The 17,477-nt window shown below is 39.2% G+C and overlaps 1 protein-coding gene across 3 annotated transcripts in view; it reads left to right on the forward strand.

The window, feature by feature from the left end:
* The window catches only part of LOC136386863 (eukaryotic translation initiation factor 1A, Y-chromosomal-like), an 84,709-nt gene that overhangs the window by 19,446 nt on the left and 47,786 nt on the right, over nucleotides 1–17,477 (forward strand). The gene's annotated exons all lie outside the window — the stretch shown is intronic.

Consider the following 17,477-nt stretch of genomic DNA (forward strand, 5'->3'; position numbering starts at 1 on the left):
CGCTGAGCCAACCGGCCAGGGCCCACAATTTTTTTTAAAATTAGAAATTTCTAATATGTGGCAAGACTGGAAATCAGATTTTAACTTTCAGGATTTGTTCTTGCTGTCTATTATTTGTTTGTTTAGTGACTTTCTTGAACTAATTTTGTATGATCTGTATTTTCTTCTTGAATGTGGTCCACTGGATGTTTGGACTGAGATTTTAAAACCAGTAATCCTCCCAACCTTTGCATGTAGACTGTGTGAATGTTGGTGTATTTTCAACACTCAAACCAGTGGGTGACAACTGCTTTAGTCTACATTGTATGATATGCAGGTTCTCAAGGTCAATGAGGGTTGAGAGATTAGGACTTTCTCACATCTTTCTTGAGCATGTACTCAACACTGCATATTCTATTCTTGACTTAGATTCTTCTAAAGCGTACAATCATGAAGATAAGAGTGAACTTATTTATAATTAATAGATAATTAAAATATTCCTAATTCTAGAGAGCTTGTCATGGACAAGGCATCTGATACAATATACTTTGTCTTGTATTTTGTTTTGTTTTGATTTTTAAGTGAGGAGAGGGAAGATAGTAAGACAGACTCCTGCATGTGACTGACTAGGATCTGCCCAGGAACCTCAGTCTTGGGAATCAGCCAAGCTATTTTTAATGCCTGAGGCTAACTGCGCTGACCAACTGAGCTATCCTCAGTGCCTGGAGCTGATGTGTGAACCAGTTGAGCCACTGGCTGTGGGAGTGGAAGAGGGAGAGAATGGGGAAAAGAAGCAGGGAGAGAAGTAGATGGTCTCTTCTCTTGTGTGCTCTTACTGGGAGTTGATCCTGGATGGCCATATGCAGGGATTGGGGGGGATGCTGTATTCACTGAGTAGTGAAGCCAGGGCCACAATATAATTCTTGTCAAGAATATGACAATAATATGTTGGACTTTTAAAATCTGTAGACATCTCTTTTCAGATATTTTCCTTAAAAGTTTTCTAGTCAAATACTTGTTTATATCAGCTGTTACTATGTAAAGCCATTGCAGTGTTTAAAAATTGCCTCGCCTGACCAGGCAGCACAGTGAATAGAGCGTCAGACTGGGATGCTGAGGGCCCAGGTTTGAGACTCGGAGGTCGTCAGCTTGAGCGCGGGCTCATCTGGTTTGAGCAAAGCTCACCAGCTTGGACTCAAGGTCGCTGGCTCGAGCAAGGGGTTACTCGGTCTGCTGCAGCCCCACAGTCAAGCAATCAATGAACAACTAAGGTGTCGCAATGAAAAACTAATAATTGATGCTTCTCATCTCTTTCCATTCCTGTCTGTCCCTATCTATCCCTCTCTCTGACTCTCTTCTGTCTCTGTAAAAAAAAAAAAAAAGCCTCAATTGGTTTTTTTATTGTTAATTTTAATTTATTGTGTTTACATGGATTCAAGTGTCCCACTGAATATAACTCCCTCACCCCCACCCCTGTGTTTCCCCTTATACTGCCCTTACCCCCCTCCCCTAAGCATCCTATCCCCTTCCTTCTAGGCTTTACTGTCCTGCTATCTGTATCTCTGTGTTATGTGTATATATATACATATATATATATATAATTTCTCAAATCCCTTTACCTTCTCTGATCCCCTCCCCTCATCCCCCTTCCCACTGGACGCTGTCCCTCTGGTCCCTGTGATCCCTCCTCTGCCTCTATTTCGTTCCTTACTTCACTTTGTAAAATTAGATTCCACATATAAGTGAGGTCATATGATATTTTCCTTTCTCTGCCTGGCTTATTTCACTTAGTATAATAGTCTCCAAGCCCATCCACACTGTCGCAGAAGGTAAGATTTCCTTATTCTTAACAGCCACATAGTATTCCATTGTGTATATGTACCACAGCTTTACAATCCACTTATCCACTGACAGGACACTGGGCTGTTTCCAGATCTTGGTTATTGTAAACAATGTTGCAATAGACATGGGGGTGCATTTCTTCTTTTGAATCAGTGATTTGGTGCTCTTATGATATATTCTTAAACGTGGCATAGCTGGGTCAAAAGATAGGTCCATTTTTAATTTTTTGAGGAAACCCCATACACTTCTCTACAGTAGCTGCATCAGTCTGCATTCCCACCAGCAATGCAGGAGGGTTCCCTTTTCTCCACACCCTTACCAGCACTTATTCTGTGTTGTTTTGTTAATGAGCGCCATTCTGACAGGTGTGAGGTGGTATCTCATGTAAATTGTGGTTTTAATTTGCATTTCTCTCATGATTAGTGATGTTGAACAATTTTTTATATGCTTATTGGCCATCTGTATGTCCTCTTTGGAGAAGTGTCTTCAGTTCTTTTTCCCATTTTTTAATTTGATTGTTTACCTTCCTGGTGTTGAGTTTTAGAAGTTCTTTACAAATTTTGGTCATTAACCCTTTATCAGACGTATTGGTGAATATGTTATCCCATTGTGTAGGTTGTCTTTTTATTTTGTTCATATTGTCTTTTGCTGTGCAGAAGCTTTTTACCTTGATATAGTCCCTTTATTTCACTTGCTCGTGGAGATAAATCAGCAAAGATGTTGCTACGAGAGATGTCGGAGAGTTTACTTTCTATGTTTTCTTCCAAGATGTTTATGGTTTCATGACTTACGTATAAATCTTTTATCCATTTTGAGTTTATTTTTGTGTATGTTGTAAGTTGGTGGCCTAGTTCATTTTTTTTTTCTTTTGCGTGTACCTGACCAATTTTCTCAACATCATTTGTTAAAGAGACTGTCTTTATTCCATTGTATGATCTTACTTCCTTTGTCAAATATCAATTGGCCAGAATGCTGTGGGTTTATTTCTGAGTTTTCTGTTCTGTTCCATTGATCTGTATGCCTATTCTTATGCCAGTACCAGGCTGTTTTGAGTACAGTAGCTTTGTAGTATAACTTGATATCCGGAAGTGTGATACCTCCCACTTTATTTTTCCTTTTCAAGATTGCTGAGGTTCTTCGTGTTCTTTTTTGGTTCCATACTAATTTTTGGAATATTTGTTCTATATCTTTGAAGTATGCTGTTGGGATTTGAATAGTAATTGCATTGATATTATAGATTGTTTGGGGAAATAATAGACATTTTAGTAATGTTTATCCTTCCTATCCATGAACATAACATATGCTTCCACTTGTTTGTATCCTTGATTTCTTTTATTATTGTTTTATAATTCTCTGAATACAAGTCTTTTACCTCCTTGGTTAAATTTATTCCTAGATACTTCAATTTTTTGTTGCAATAGTGAAGGGGATTGTTTCTTTAAGTTCTTTTTCACAGATTATTGTTGGTATATAAAAATGCCACTGATTTCTGAATATTAATTTTATATCCTGCCACCTTGCTGAATTTGTTTATTAGGTCTCATAGTTTTTTGACTGAGACTTTAGGATTTTCTCTGTACAGTATCATGTCTTCAGCAAATGATAGTTTTACTTCTTTTCCAATTTGGATGCCTTTTATTTCTTCTTCTTTGATTGCTGAGGCTAGGACTTGCAGAACTATGTTGAAAACAGTGGTGAAAGGGGGCACCTCTGCCTTGTTCCTTTTCTTAAGGGGATTGCTTTTAATTCTTGCCCATTGGGTATGGTGGTGGCTGTGGGTTTGTCAAAGATGGCCTTTATCGTGTTGAGGTATGTTCCCTGTATTCCCACTTTGCTGAGAGTTTTGATCATAAATCGGTGCTGGATTTTATCAAATGCTTTTTCTGCATCTATTGATATCATGGGATTTTTATCCTTTCTTTTGTTTATGTGATGAATCACATTGATTGATATACGAATATTGTACCAGTCTTGCCTCCCCAGACTAAAGCCCACTTGATCATGATGTATGATTTTCTTTTCTATGTATTGCTAGATTTGGTTTGCTGTGGTTTTTTGAGAATTTTAGCATCTAGGTTTATGAGGGATATTGGTCTCTAGTTTTCTTTTCTTGTAGTGTCCCTACCTGGTTTTGGAATGAGTATTATGCACGCCTCATGAAGGGAGCTTGGAAGTCTTCCTTCCTCTTGAATTTTTTGAAATAGCTGGAAAAGGATAGATGTTAGTTCTTCTTTGAATATGTGGTAAAATTTGCCTGTGAAGCCATCTGATCCAGGACTTTTGTTTGCTGGGAGTTTTTTGATAACTTTCCATTTCATTTGTTGTTATCAGCCTGTTTAGGTTTTCTGATTCTTCCAGGTTGATTTGTTTGTTTGTTTGTTTGTTTTACAGAGAGAGAGTCAGAGAGAGGGATAGGGACAGACAGACAGGAACAGAGAGATGAGAAGCATCAATCATTAGTTTTTCGTTGCACATAGCAACACCTTAATTGTTCATTGATTGCTTTCTCATATGTGCTTTGACTGGGGGCCTTCAGCAGACCGAATAACCCCTTGCTGGAGACAGCGACCTTGGGCTCAAGCTTGTGAGCTTTTGCTCAAACCAGATGAGCCCATGCTCAAGCTGGTGACCTCAGGGTCTCGAACCTGGGTCTTCCGCATCCCAGTCTGATGCTCTATCCACTGCACCACCGCCCAGTCAGGCCAGATTGATTTTTGAAAGTTATGTGTTTCAAGCAATTTATCTATTTCACCTAGGTTGTCCAGTTTTTTGGCATACAGATCTTCATAGTATTTTCTTAACAATCTTCTGCAGTGTCAGTTGTTACTTCTCTACTTTCATTTGAGTCATCTGGTTTTTTTGGTGGGTCTGGTTAAAGGTTCATCAATCTTATTTACCTTTTCAAAGAACCAGCTCTTGGTTTCTTTGATCTTCTGTATTGTTTTTTTAGCTTCTATATCATTTATTTCCACTCTGATCTTTATTATTTCCTTCCTTCTACTTCCTCTGGGTTTTTTTTTTAAGGATCATTTTTTTTTTTTTACAGGGACAGAGAGAGCGATAGATAGGGACAGACAGACAGGAATGGAGAGAGATGAGAAGCATCAATCATCAGTTTTTGGTTGCGACACCTTAGTTGTTCATTGATTGCTTTCTCATATGTGCCTTGACTGAGGGCTACAATAGAGCGAGTGACCCCTTGCTCAAGCCAACAACCTTGGGCCCAAGCTGGTGAGCTTTGCTCAAACCAGATGAGCCCGCACTCAAGCGGGTGACCTCGGGGTCTCGAACCTGGGGCCTCCGCATCCCAGTCTGATGCTCTATCTACTGTGCCACCACCTGGTCATGCTCCTCTGGGTTTTATTTGTTGTTATTTTTCTAGTTCTTTTAGATGCAGGATTCAGTTGTTTATTTGAGCTTTTTCTAGCCTCTTTAGGCATGCCTATAGTGCTATGAACTTCCCTCTCAAAACTGCTTTTGCTGTGTCCCATAAATTTTGAGTTGTTGTATGTTTATTTTCATTTATTTTAAGAAAATTTTTTATTTCTTTCTTAGTCTCATTGTTAACTCATTTGTTATTTAATAACATGCTATTTAGCCTCCAAGTGTTTCAATGTTTCTCAGTTTTTCTATTGTAGTTGATTTCTAGTTTCATGCCATGCGATCAGAGAAGATGTTTGATATTATTTCAATCTTCTTAAATTTATTGAGACTCATCTTGTGTCCTAACATGTGGTCTGTCCTAGATAATGTACCATGAGCACTTTAAAAGAATATATATTCTGCTGCTTTGGGGTGAGAGGTTCTGAAGATATCTATTAAATCCAGTTGGTATGTCTTTTAAGGCCACTGTTTCTTTGTTAATTTCCTGTCTGAAGGATCTATCCCTTGATGTTAGTGGAGTATTAAAGTCCCCTACTATTATAGTATTGCTGTTGATCTCGCCCTTTATGTCCATCAAAATCTGTTTTATATATTTAGGTGCTCCAATATTAGGTGCATAGGTATTTACAATGGTTATATTCTTCTTTGGATTGCTCCCTTTATCATTATGTAGTGACTTTCTTTATCCCTTACTATAGCCTTTGTTTTAAAGTCTATTTTGTCAGATACAAGTATTGCTACTCCAGCTTTTTTTTCATTTTTATTTGCATGAAACATTATTTTCCACCCTTTTACCTTCAGTCTATGTGTACCTTTTTTTTTTTTTTTTTAGTCTGTGTGTATCTTTTGTTGAGGTGGGTCTCTTGTTGACAGCATATGTACAGGTCCTGTTTTCTTATCCACACAGCTACCCTGTGTCTTTTGAGTGGAGCATTTAATCCATTTACATTTAAGATTATTATTGATATGTAGCTGTTTATTATCATTTTATTCTTTAAATATACCTTTTTCTTCTAGATTTTTTCCCCCCTTTGTTCTGTTTACAACAGGCCTGTTATCATTTCTTGTAGTACTGGTTTGGTTGTAATGAATTCCTTGAATTTTTTTTTTTGTCTGGGAAGCTTTTTATTTTTTCTTCAATTATAAACAATATCCTTGCTGGATAAAGAAGTCTTGGTTGTAGGCTCTTGTTTTGCATCTCTCTGAATATTTCCTGCCAGTTCCTTCTGGCATCATATGTTTCTATTGAGAACTCGGATGTCATTCTTATGGAGGCTCTTTTGTATGTAATTAACTGCTTTTCTCTTGTAGCTTTTAGTATTCTTTCTTTGTCTCTTAACTTTGGTACTGTGATACCTCGGTTCTCGAACGCCTTGACTTTTGACCAAATCGGTATTCGACCAGGAAATTCGAGAAAATTTTGTCTTGGAATCCGAACAAATATTTGAAACTCGAACGTCCGAGATTAGCCGAGTTGAGCCGAATGGCGTTCATTCGGCCGAGCGCGCCTTGCCTGCGTCATCAGTGTGAGTCATGCTTTGTCACGCTTTGTGGAGAGAGAGAATCACGTTTTTGTGGAGAGAGTCACGCTTTGTGGTGAGAGTCACGCTTTGTGGTGAGAGTCACGCTTTGTGGTGAGACTCACGCTTTGTGGAGAGACTCACGCTTTGTGCACGCTTTGTACACTGAATTTAACCCTTAGACATGGGTCCAAAGAAAGCCAGAAGTGGTAATGCAGACAAAGGTAAGCGGAAAGCTGTGAGAACAACGATTGAGCTGAAAAAAGAAATCATTGCCAAATATGAACAGGGCACACGTGTTTCAGATCTGTCTGCTGAGTATGGCATGCCAAGATCTACTATCTCAATTTTCCTTAAGAATAAAGCTGTTATAAAGGCTGCCAATGTTGCCAAAGGTGTTACATTGTTAACAAAGCAAAGGCCTCAGATAATGAAGGAAATGGAGAAGCTGCTTCTTATTTTCATTAAAGAAAAAGAGTTAGCAGGTGACAGCATCAATGAAGTCGTTATTTGTGAGAAAGCACCAGTAAATAGGCATATTTTTGGGGCTTGGAACAAATTAATCCAGTTTCCATTATTTCCTATGGGTTTCATTGTTTCGGTTCTCGAACAATTTGGTTCTCGACCGTTCTCCCGGAACGAATTATGTTCGAGAACCGAGGTATCACTGTATTTTATTTATGATGTGTCTTGGTGTAGGCCTCCTTTGGTTCTTTTTTTTTTTTTTTTTTGGTTCTTTTTTAATGGGACTCTGTGCTTCTTGAACTTGTGTGACTTTTTCCTTCATCAGTTTAGGGAAATTTTCAGCTATGATTTCTATAAACATGTTCTCTGTCCCTTGTTCATTCTCTTCTTCTTCAGGAACCCCTATGATGCAGATGTTGTTTCTCTTCAGGTTGTCACAAAGCTCTCTTAGAGTTTCCTCAGACTTTGTGAGCCTCTTTTCTTTTGCTGCACTGCTTCCATGCCTTCTTTTATCTTGTCCTCTAAATCACTGATTTGATCCTCTGCTTTATCCAGCCTGCCGTTAATGCCTTGTAGTGCAGTCTTTATTTCTGATACTGTATTTGTTGTTTTTGAATGATTTTTTTTATAATCTCTGTCCTTTTTTTCTTTTTAACAAAATATCCTGTTTATTGGATGGACCTCAACCAATCAGTTGAAGGCCTTCAAACAAAAATTGAGGGTATGGTCCCTGGGCAAGAAGGGTAATATAGTTTGGCAAGAAGGGTAATACTGTTGCCCTAAGAAGGATCAATTCTGCCTCAAGAATGGAGCAAGAAACCTTTCTGAGTTTTCAGCCTGCTGGTTTGCTCTGCAGATTTCAGACTCAAGACTGCAACATTACGTCTTCCCTTAATTTCTAGCTGGCTGGCCTGTACTACAGATTTTGAATTTGCTAGCCCACATAATTGTGTGAACCAGCTCCTTAAATCAATCTCTCCTCTCTCTCTTTCCCTCTCTTGTTGTCACCCCTCAGGAGACTTAATGTTTGTTGTTGGTTTTTTTTGCTTGCTATCTCTTTATTTAGGTGCTCCGTATGTCCATCCATTGTTCTAAGATCCTTGAGCATCCTGAAAATCATCTTTTTAAACTATTCATCTGGTAATTTGATTTCTTCCATCTCGTTTAGCTCTTTTTCTGGGGATTTCACTTGTTGATTTTTTGGATTATATTTCTCTGTCTTTCCATTTTGTCTCTGTATAGATTTATTTTTTGGGTGCACTGTTTGTGTAGCTAGCTGAATCTAGAGTTGGTATTGTCTGCCTCCAGCTTCTAGTTTTGTTGTTTCTAGATCTTCTTGGGTTGGCATCAGCTGTCATTTGTAATCCACTGTGGGCTATTTGTCTTCTGCTACTGTTCTTTTTGCTGTTTGTGTCAGCGTTTTTTTTTGCCTTAGCTGGGTCAGATGTGAGAAGCCCTTCCTTAAGATACCACTCTAACAAGGGTTGTTAGGTCCTGTGAACTGATGCTGTCCACATCTGGCCACTGGATTTGCCAGCCCTGGACCTCTCTGTCAGGAACCTGGCATAGACCAGTTGGGGTCACTGCATATGACTGGTCCTTAGCAAGTAATCCAGAATTTGTAGCTTTTTCTGCTGGGCTCCGGTGCCATTGTAAATATCAGCTGGACTTCTAGGCTGGCTTTTATCTACTCTTGACTGGAGAAAGTCAGCTTATAAATTCAAATTCCCCTGAGTCTTGCTTTCTGCCACCTCTTAGTGCTGGCTGCTTGTTGAGCTCAGCATGGTAATTCAAAGGTTAGGAAGGGTAGTGGGTGTGGCTTGCCCCTTAGCATCAGATGTCATTGTATCCAGATTCCACCCCCAGCATTCAGAAGGGTGTGGCCTCTGAGACCCAGAGGTGTGGTCTGCCTGCCGGGTAGCCCCTGCCAGGCCAGTCCTCTGGTGAGTACTCAGCAGTATGGGGGTGCAGTGTAGTTCAGACCTCAGCACTCAAAACCTGTGTCACTGACGCACCCCCTGCTTCTGAGTGACTCTTTGGTCTGACTGGAGTGGGAGATTCTCTGGTGGGTGGGGTAATTGCTTCCCTTTGCTGGTGTTACTTCTCCCAGGAAAAATGGCCGCTTTAGTGTTGGGGAATGACTCAGCACCTGGTGGCCTTCCCTTACTGTGTCTCTCCCTGGTTTACACTTTCCTCTCACAACTTCAGTCCTCTAGCTCTCCCCACCAGCAGAGCCCCGGGTAAGTGACTGTGAACAAGTTTTTCTGCTCAGTCCTTTTAAGATGGAGCCTGGTCTGAGGGTTCTGTCTCTTTCTCGCAAACAGTAACCTGGCTCTTTTCTCAGCTAAATACTGACCCTGCGATTCTTCTAGTCTCTGGGGCTCTAGGCTGGGGCTCTGGTCCTGGGGATGAGGACCCACAACTCTCAGTGCAACCCACCGCACCGGGAGAGTCTCTCTGGGCCACCGCTTGCTCCTGGGAGCGAGGCAGCCCTTTCTATGTCTCTGCCCTTCCTACCAGTCTCAGTGTGGCTTTTTCGGGGGTCCTTGGTTATAGATTCGTCTTAGTTTAGTCCAAAGTTGATTTTTCAAGGTGATTGTTCTTAAGTTGTATTCCAGTTTGGTTCTGGGAGGTGGGAGTTGGAATGTCTGCCTACTCTATTGCCATCTTCTCTCTCCCCGCCTCAATTATGTTTTAATAAAAGGGAAGAGGGAGGGGGAGAGAAACAGATGATTGCTTCTGTTAATTGCCCTGACTGGGAATAGAACCTGGGATGTTCATATGTCAGTTGGATGCTCTATGCACTGAGACACATGGCCAGGACCACAATACACTTGTCAAGAATATGACAAGAGGCCCTGGCTGATTGGCTCAGTGGTAGAGCGTATCCCCATTATGTGGACGTCCCAAGATTGATACCAGAGCACATAGGAGAAATGACCATCTGCTTTTCCACGCCTTCTACTACTTCTTCCCTCTCCCCTTTTCTCTGTTCCTTTTTCTTCCCTTCCCATAGTTATGGCTTGATTAGTTAGAGTGCGGGTGCTGAGGATGACTCTGTAAAGCCTCTGCCTCAGGCACTAAAAATAGCTCAGTTGTGACCTGGGTGGATCCCAGTTGGTGCACATGTGGGAATCTCTCTATCTCTTCTCCTTTCAGTTGGAAAATGGAGAAAAATAAATAGAAGACTATGACATGAGTATGCTGGACTTTTAAAATCTGTAGACATCTCATTACAGAGGTTTTCCTTAAAAGTTTTTAAATCAGGTACTTGTTTGCATCAGCTATAATGTAAAGCCATTGCAGTGTTAAAAAAAAATTGTCTTAATTATTCTTTAATAAAAGCCTTGGGGGAAAAGAATAAGCTATTTATAAGGTAAAAAAAAGTTCTGGCCCTGGCCGGTTGGCTCAGTGGTAGAGCGTCGGCCTGGCGTGCAGGAGTCCCGGGTTCGATTCCTGGCCAGGGCACACAGGAGAAGCGCCCATCTGCTTCTCCACTCCTCCCCCTCTCCTTCCTCTCTCTCTCTCTTCCCCTCCTGCAGCCAAGGCTCCATTGGAGCTAAGTTGGCCCGGGCACAGAGGATGCCTCCATGGCCTCTGCCTCAGGTGCTAGAGTGGCTCTGGTCACAACAGAGTGATGCCCCGGATGGGCAGAGCATCACCCCCTGGTGGACATGCCGGGTGGATCCCGGTCGGGCGCATGCGGGAGTCTGACTGCCTCACCATTTCCAGCTTCAGAAAAATACACAAAAAAAAGGAAACAAGAAGTTCTACAAGTGGGAATTTTTAGGAAGTGCAACACAGTTCTCTAAAACTTGTGTTTTTGAAGGATTCCAAACAGTTTTGCTCATCTAGTGACTACTAGGATGCTGGTGTTATTGGCTACCTGGAGTTAGGCTGAAGGTGTGGGGTTCAAGCAAGGTAAGACACTGAAAAACTTAGTATCACTGATATTTCACCATTTTTGAAATAAACTCTTGGAGTATTGCAGGCATTTGACTAATTTCTAGAGTTCTGATAAAATTGATTTTACATTTTGCAGTGTCTCTTGTTTTTCTGAAAAGGAGTGGATTTAAAAAAATCCTTAATCCACCATTTCAGCCACTATTCTGTTTGTATCTGGGTTTTTTCCTACCTTTATTGAGATATAATTGGCATAGTAGTATTTAAGGTGGTACAGTGTGATAATTTGATACACCTCTATATTGCAAAATATTCTCACCCTAGCATTAGTTAATACCTCTGTTCATATTTTTATGATATATTACTTGTGTGTGTCTCTATGTGTGTAGAAAACATTTAAGAAATTTTTGCTTGTGCAGTAACTAAATTTAATGCTCTACATTAAATTTCCAGAACTTACTTATATTTTATAACTAAGTTTGTACTCTCTAACCAACATCTTCTTTCCCCCTTCACCCAACCCTTGGCAGTCATCTCTCTACTGTCTGTTTCTATGGGTTTGACTTTTTTAGATTTTACATATGTGAGATCATATAGTATTTTTATTTTCTTTCTTATTTAACTTGGCATGATGCCCTTCAGTTTTATTGATATTGTCACAAACGTTAGGATTTCTTTCTCATGGTTAATAATATATGTGGGAGTTTGTGTGTGCTTGTACAAAAGACATCTATATCTATTCATTTATTGATGGACAGTTAGGTTATTTCCATGTTGTGGCTATGGTGAACATGAGATGCAGGTATCTTTTTCATACTGTTTTTTATTCCCTTTAGGTTATTGCTGGATCATATGATAGTTCTATTTTTAACCTTTTGAGGAACTTTTCTGCTGTTTTTGATGCTAGGTTTGCTAGATTACATCCCACCACATTTTGGCCAGAACTTATTCTCTCTTGTCTTTTTTTATAATAGTTATCCTGAAAGTGTGTGAGGTAGTATCTTCTTATGGTTGCATTTGCACTTCCCTACTATTAATGAAGTTGAACATGTTTTCATGTAATTGTTGGCCTCTGGATGTTTTTGGAATAAAATATGTGTTAGCTCTTTTGCTCACTTTTTAATTGAATTATCTGAATATTTGCTATTATTGTGTGAGTTTCTTATGTATTTTGGATATTAACTCAGTGTCAAATACATGATTGGCAAGTATTTTTCATTTTGTAGATTCCCTTTTAATTTGTTGTTTATTTCACTATATAGGAACTTTTTATTTTGTAATATTTTATTTTATTTTTATTATTTTATTATAATTTTTGAGAGAGAGGCAGGAACATTGAGCTACTCCAGTATGTACCCTGATCAGGAGATCGAACTGGCAACTCTGTGCTCCAGGATGATGCCCCAACCAACTGAGCTATCCAGCCAGGGCTTAATTTCTTTTTTATTTTCAGAGAGACAGAGAGAGGGAAGGGGGAACGGAAGAATTCATATGTTGTTCCACTGAGTTGTGCATTCATTGGCTGCTTCCTAGGTGTGCTCTGACCAGGGATCAAACCCTTAGTCTGTTGTTTTAGGACAACACTCAGCCAACTGAGCTAACCTGCCAGGGCACTAGAATTTTTTTAGTTTGATGTTACATGTGATTGTTGCTTATGCTGTTCATGATCCCAATGAACAAACCCAGTCTCAAGGAGTTTTTTCCCTGTGTTTTCGTCTAGTAGTTTTATGGTTTCAGTTCTTGTGTTTAAGTCTTTCGTCTATTCAAGGTAATTTTTGTGAGTAGTATAAAATATGGGTTCAGTTTCACTTTTCTGCCTTTGTTTATCCAGTTTCCTCAGCACCATTTGTGAAGAGACGGTTCTTTTCTAATTGATTATTCTTGGTTACCTTGTCAATTATTAATTGACCATATATGTAAAAATTTGTGGGCTCTTGATTTTGTTTCATAAGTCTATGTGTCTCTTAATATCAGTATTATACTGTGTTTATTACTATAGTTTTGTAGTGTAGTTTGACATAGGTAAATGGGATACTTGCAGCTTTCTTCTTTTTCAAGATTGCTTTGGCTATATGGAGTCTGTGATTCTGTATGAATGTTAGCGTTTTCTGTTGTGATGAAAAAGTTACTGTAGTTTGCTTTGAAAACTTACAGTCTTTTAATGTTTTTTAGTGAGAGTAGGGAAGATATAGAGATTCCACATGTGACCCCACCAATATCCATCTGACTGATTCTTTGCCCATTTGGGACCTCTTGCAACCTATTTTTGCTGCCTGGTGCAGAGGCTGGAGGGAGCCATCCTCAGCTCCTGGGGCCTACGTGCTTGAGTCAGTCAAGCCATGGCTGCTGGAGGGGAAGAAAGAGAGAGAGAGAAAAAAAAAAAGAGAAGAATGGGGGGAGGAGAAGCAGATGGTTGCTTCTCCTGTGTGACCAGTAAATCGAACCCAGGACATCTATCTGTATACCAAGTTAGCGCTCTACCACTAAGCCAACAAGCCAGGGTGAAAACAGTCTTAATTCCAGGTCAAGAACACTGGGTATTTTCCATATGTCTTCAGTTTTATTTATCAGTACATTACAGTTAACAGTGTGCAGATCTTCTACCTTCTTGGTTAAATTTTTTCCTGAGAATTTTGTTTCAATGCTATTATATATGCTCTTGTATCCTTGATTTCTTCTTCAGTTACTTCATTGCTAGTGTATAGAGACACAACTGGTTTCCTTTTTTTTTTTTTTTTTGGTTCCTTTTATTTCAATTTTATTATATATTAGTTTCAGGAATACAACATAGTGGTTAGACAATCATGTACTTCCTCAACCTCATATTCCCACCAGTCATCACAAGTGTGGTTTCCAGAGGTGGATTAAGGTCAGTTAAGGCCCTGGACACAGAAGAAAACATTGGACCCTTTAAAAAGAGAGAGACAGGGGAAATGAAAATACATGTTAATCATATTTTCAAATAAATAAAAAATATTATGTACTGTTAATGTTAAAATTGCACGTTTGAAACCAAACTTGGTATCATTAGAAAAAAGTATAAAGTTGGGGTTTTCCAGGGTCCTTCAGAAGTTGGGGCCCAGGTGCACCCACCATTAAATCTACCTCTGATGGTGTTCATGAATTTTTTTCTTTGTTTTGTCCTTTTTTTTCAATTCCACTATCTCCCTCACCCAGCCCCTGCCTCCCCCTTCTCCCTTCCTCTTAGCCTGCTCTCTATGATTTTGTCTCTATTTTGCTGGTTAGTTCATTTTGTTCATTAGATTCCACATATAAGTCAAATTATATGGTACTTGTCTTTCTCTGGCTGGCTTATATCACTCAGCATGATACTCTCCAGGTGTATCCATACTGTCACAAAAGGTAAGACTTCCTTTTATTTAATATTTTTTATGACCAAGTAGTATTATATTATGAAAATCTTTTATTAAAGAATTTTATAGATTTTAGAGAGAGGTGAGAGAGGGAGAGGATTGAGAAGCATCAACTTGTTCCTCATATGTGTCTTTCTCAGGCAAGCCAACGGTCTTCAACCAGAAACCTCAGCATTCCAGGTTGACACTTTATCAACTGTCCCACTGCAGGTCAGGCCATAGCACAGCCATACAGGGGTTGTTTCCTAATCTTGGCTATTATAAATAACATTGCAATGAACATAGGAATGCATATAATCTTTGTAACTATTATTTGGGTTTTTTCAAATAAATTACCACAAGTGGAACACTAGGTTATAAGGCACATTTTCATTTTTGAGGTAATTTCTTCTTCTTTTTTTTTTTTTTTTTTTTTACAGGGACAGGGAGAGAGAGTCAGAGAGAGGGATAGATAGGGACAGACAGGAACAGAGAGAGATAGATAGGGACAGACAGGAACAGAGAGAGATGAGAAGCATCAATCATCAGTTTTTTGTTGTGACACCTTAGTTGTTCATTGATTGCTTTCTTATATGTACCTTGACCACGGGCCTTCAGCAGACCTAGTAACCCCTTGCTTGAGCCAGCGAACTTGAGTCCAAGCTAGTGAGCTTTTGCTCAAATCAGATGAGCCAGCGCTCAAGCTGGTGACCTCGGGGTCTCAAACCTGGGTCCTCTGCATCCCTGTCGGACACTCTATCCACTGCACCACTGCCTGGTCAGGCTTGTGGTAATTTCTTACTGTTTCCTCAGTGACTGCACCAATGTGATATCCTACCAAAAGGGCATCAGGGTTCCCTTTCTCTTTACACTTCTTGGTTGGTTTATTGGTGATAGCCATTGTGATAGGTATGAAGTGATATCTCCTTGTGGATTTAATTAGCATTTTTCTGATGATTAGTGACATTGAACATCTTTTCACGTATTTGTAGGCCATCACTATATCGCCTTTGGAGAAGTCTCTATTCATGTCCTTTGCTCCATTTTTAATTGGGTTGGTTTTTTTGGTGTTGAGTTTTAGAAGTTCTTTATAAGTTATGGGTATTAAGCTTTTTTCAGGTGTCTTGCCAAATTTGTTTTCTTTTTACCTTGTTGATGGCTTCCTTTGCTGCACAAAACTTTTTCAGTTTGGTGTAGTCTTGTTTGTTCATTTTTTTCTCGTTTCCCTTGCCTGAGGAGATATATAAAAAAAATATTGCTATCAGAGATGTCTGAGATTTTACTGCCTATATTCTATGAATTTCTGGTTTTGAGTCTCCAGTTAGTACTTCCTAATCCCATGATGGCGAATCTTTTTATAAAAACCACCCACTTTTGCAGTGCTGGTCAACCTGGTCCCTCCCACCCACTAGTGGGCAGCACCGCAATTGGCCCACCATGAAAGCTGGGATGGATGCCCACTAGTGGGCGGGAGGGACCAGGTTGACCAGCACTGCAAAAGTGGGCAGTTTTTATAAAAAGGTTTGCCATCACAGCCCTAATCCCTTCACCCCATCCCCAAACCCATTCAGCAACCACCATTTGTTCTGTATCTATGAGTCTTTTTCAATTTTGTTTATTTCGTTCTTTATTTTTATTTTTTATGTTGAACTTATTGGGATACATGTGTCAAGTGTGCATCTGCACACTGCATCTTGTACTTACTGCTCTAAGTAAAATCTCTTTCCATCCCTATTTTACCTATTTTACTTCCATTTTGCCTACCTCCACCTACTGTCAACCCCTTTCCCCCCTGACTATTTTGTTCTTTAGATAAACAAATAATTAAGATCATATGATATTTGTTTTTCTCTACTTGACATAGTTTTTGTTGGTTTTCTGTTTTGAAACTTTCCTGAATTCATTTCTTTGTATCTATAAATTTTTCCTATATGTTTTTTTAAAATTCTGCAATAAGACCTGTGGTCTGTCTTTAAAATATGTGTCATTTCTGTGTCCATAATCTGGTCCTAACTTCACATAAACCCCAAAAGTTGAGATTAGTAAGTAAGTCTTGTTTTGGGGGGTAATGAAATCACAAATCTTAAGACATATATATGGCAATCAGATATATAAAAAGATGCTCATCTTTGCTAGCTTTTCGAAAAATGCAAATCTAAACTATAATAAGATACCACCTCATGCCTGTTAGATTGGCTATTATCAACAAGACAGGTAATAAGTGTTGAATAGGCTGTAGAGAAAAAGGAATCCTCGTTCACTGCTGGTGGGAATGCAAATTAATACAACCTTTATAGAAGAAAGTATGGTGGTTCCTCAGAAAACTAAGAATAGAATTACTGTGACCCAGCAATCCCTCTTCTAGGTAACTACCCCCAAAACTTAAAAATGTTATTTAAAGAAACATGCACCCCCATGTTCATTGCAGCCTTATTCACAGTGGCCAAGACACAGAAACCACCAAAGTGTCCCTCGATAGATGACTGGATAAAGAAGATGTGGTACATATATATATACAGTGGAATACTACTCAGCCATAAGAGATGATGACATTGCCATTTATGACAACATGGGTTGACCTTCAGAACATTATACTGAGTGAAATAAGTGAATCAGGAAAAGCTAAGAACTATATGATTTCACACATAGGTGGGATATAAAAACTGAGACTCATGGACATAGATAAAAAGTAAAGTGATTATGAGGGGTGGGAGGTTGAGGTGAAACGGTGATGGGAGGGCAAAGGGAGTAAAGATGGACAAATATATGGTGACAGAAAATAACTTGACTTTGGGGGATGGTCACAACAAAATGAACAGTTCAAATGCTATAGAAATGTTTACCTGAAACCTAGGTACTCTAATTGATCAATGTGACCCCCTTAAATTTACCTTTCTAAATTAAAAATGATTAATATTCAAACATTAAAGTGATTCTTAATCATTTGGGAATAATTTATATTCTTGCTCCAAAGATTCTATACCCTAGTTCCAAAGAGTGATCCAATATTTATACAGTTGCTCAAAATGAC

Source organism: Saccopteryx leptura, unplaced genomic scaffold, assembly GCF_036850995.1.
Source record: "Saccopteryx leptura isolate mSacLep1 unplaced genomic scaffold, mSacLep1_pri_phased_curated manual_scaffold_18, whole genome shotgun sequence".
Taxonomy (NCBI): domain Eukaryota; kingdom Metazoa; phylum Chordata; class Mammalia; order Chiroptera; family Emballonuridae; genus Saccopteryx; species Saccopteryx leptura.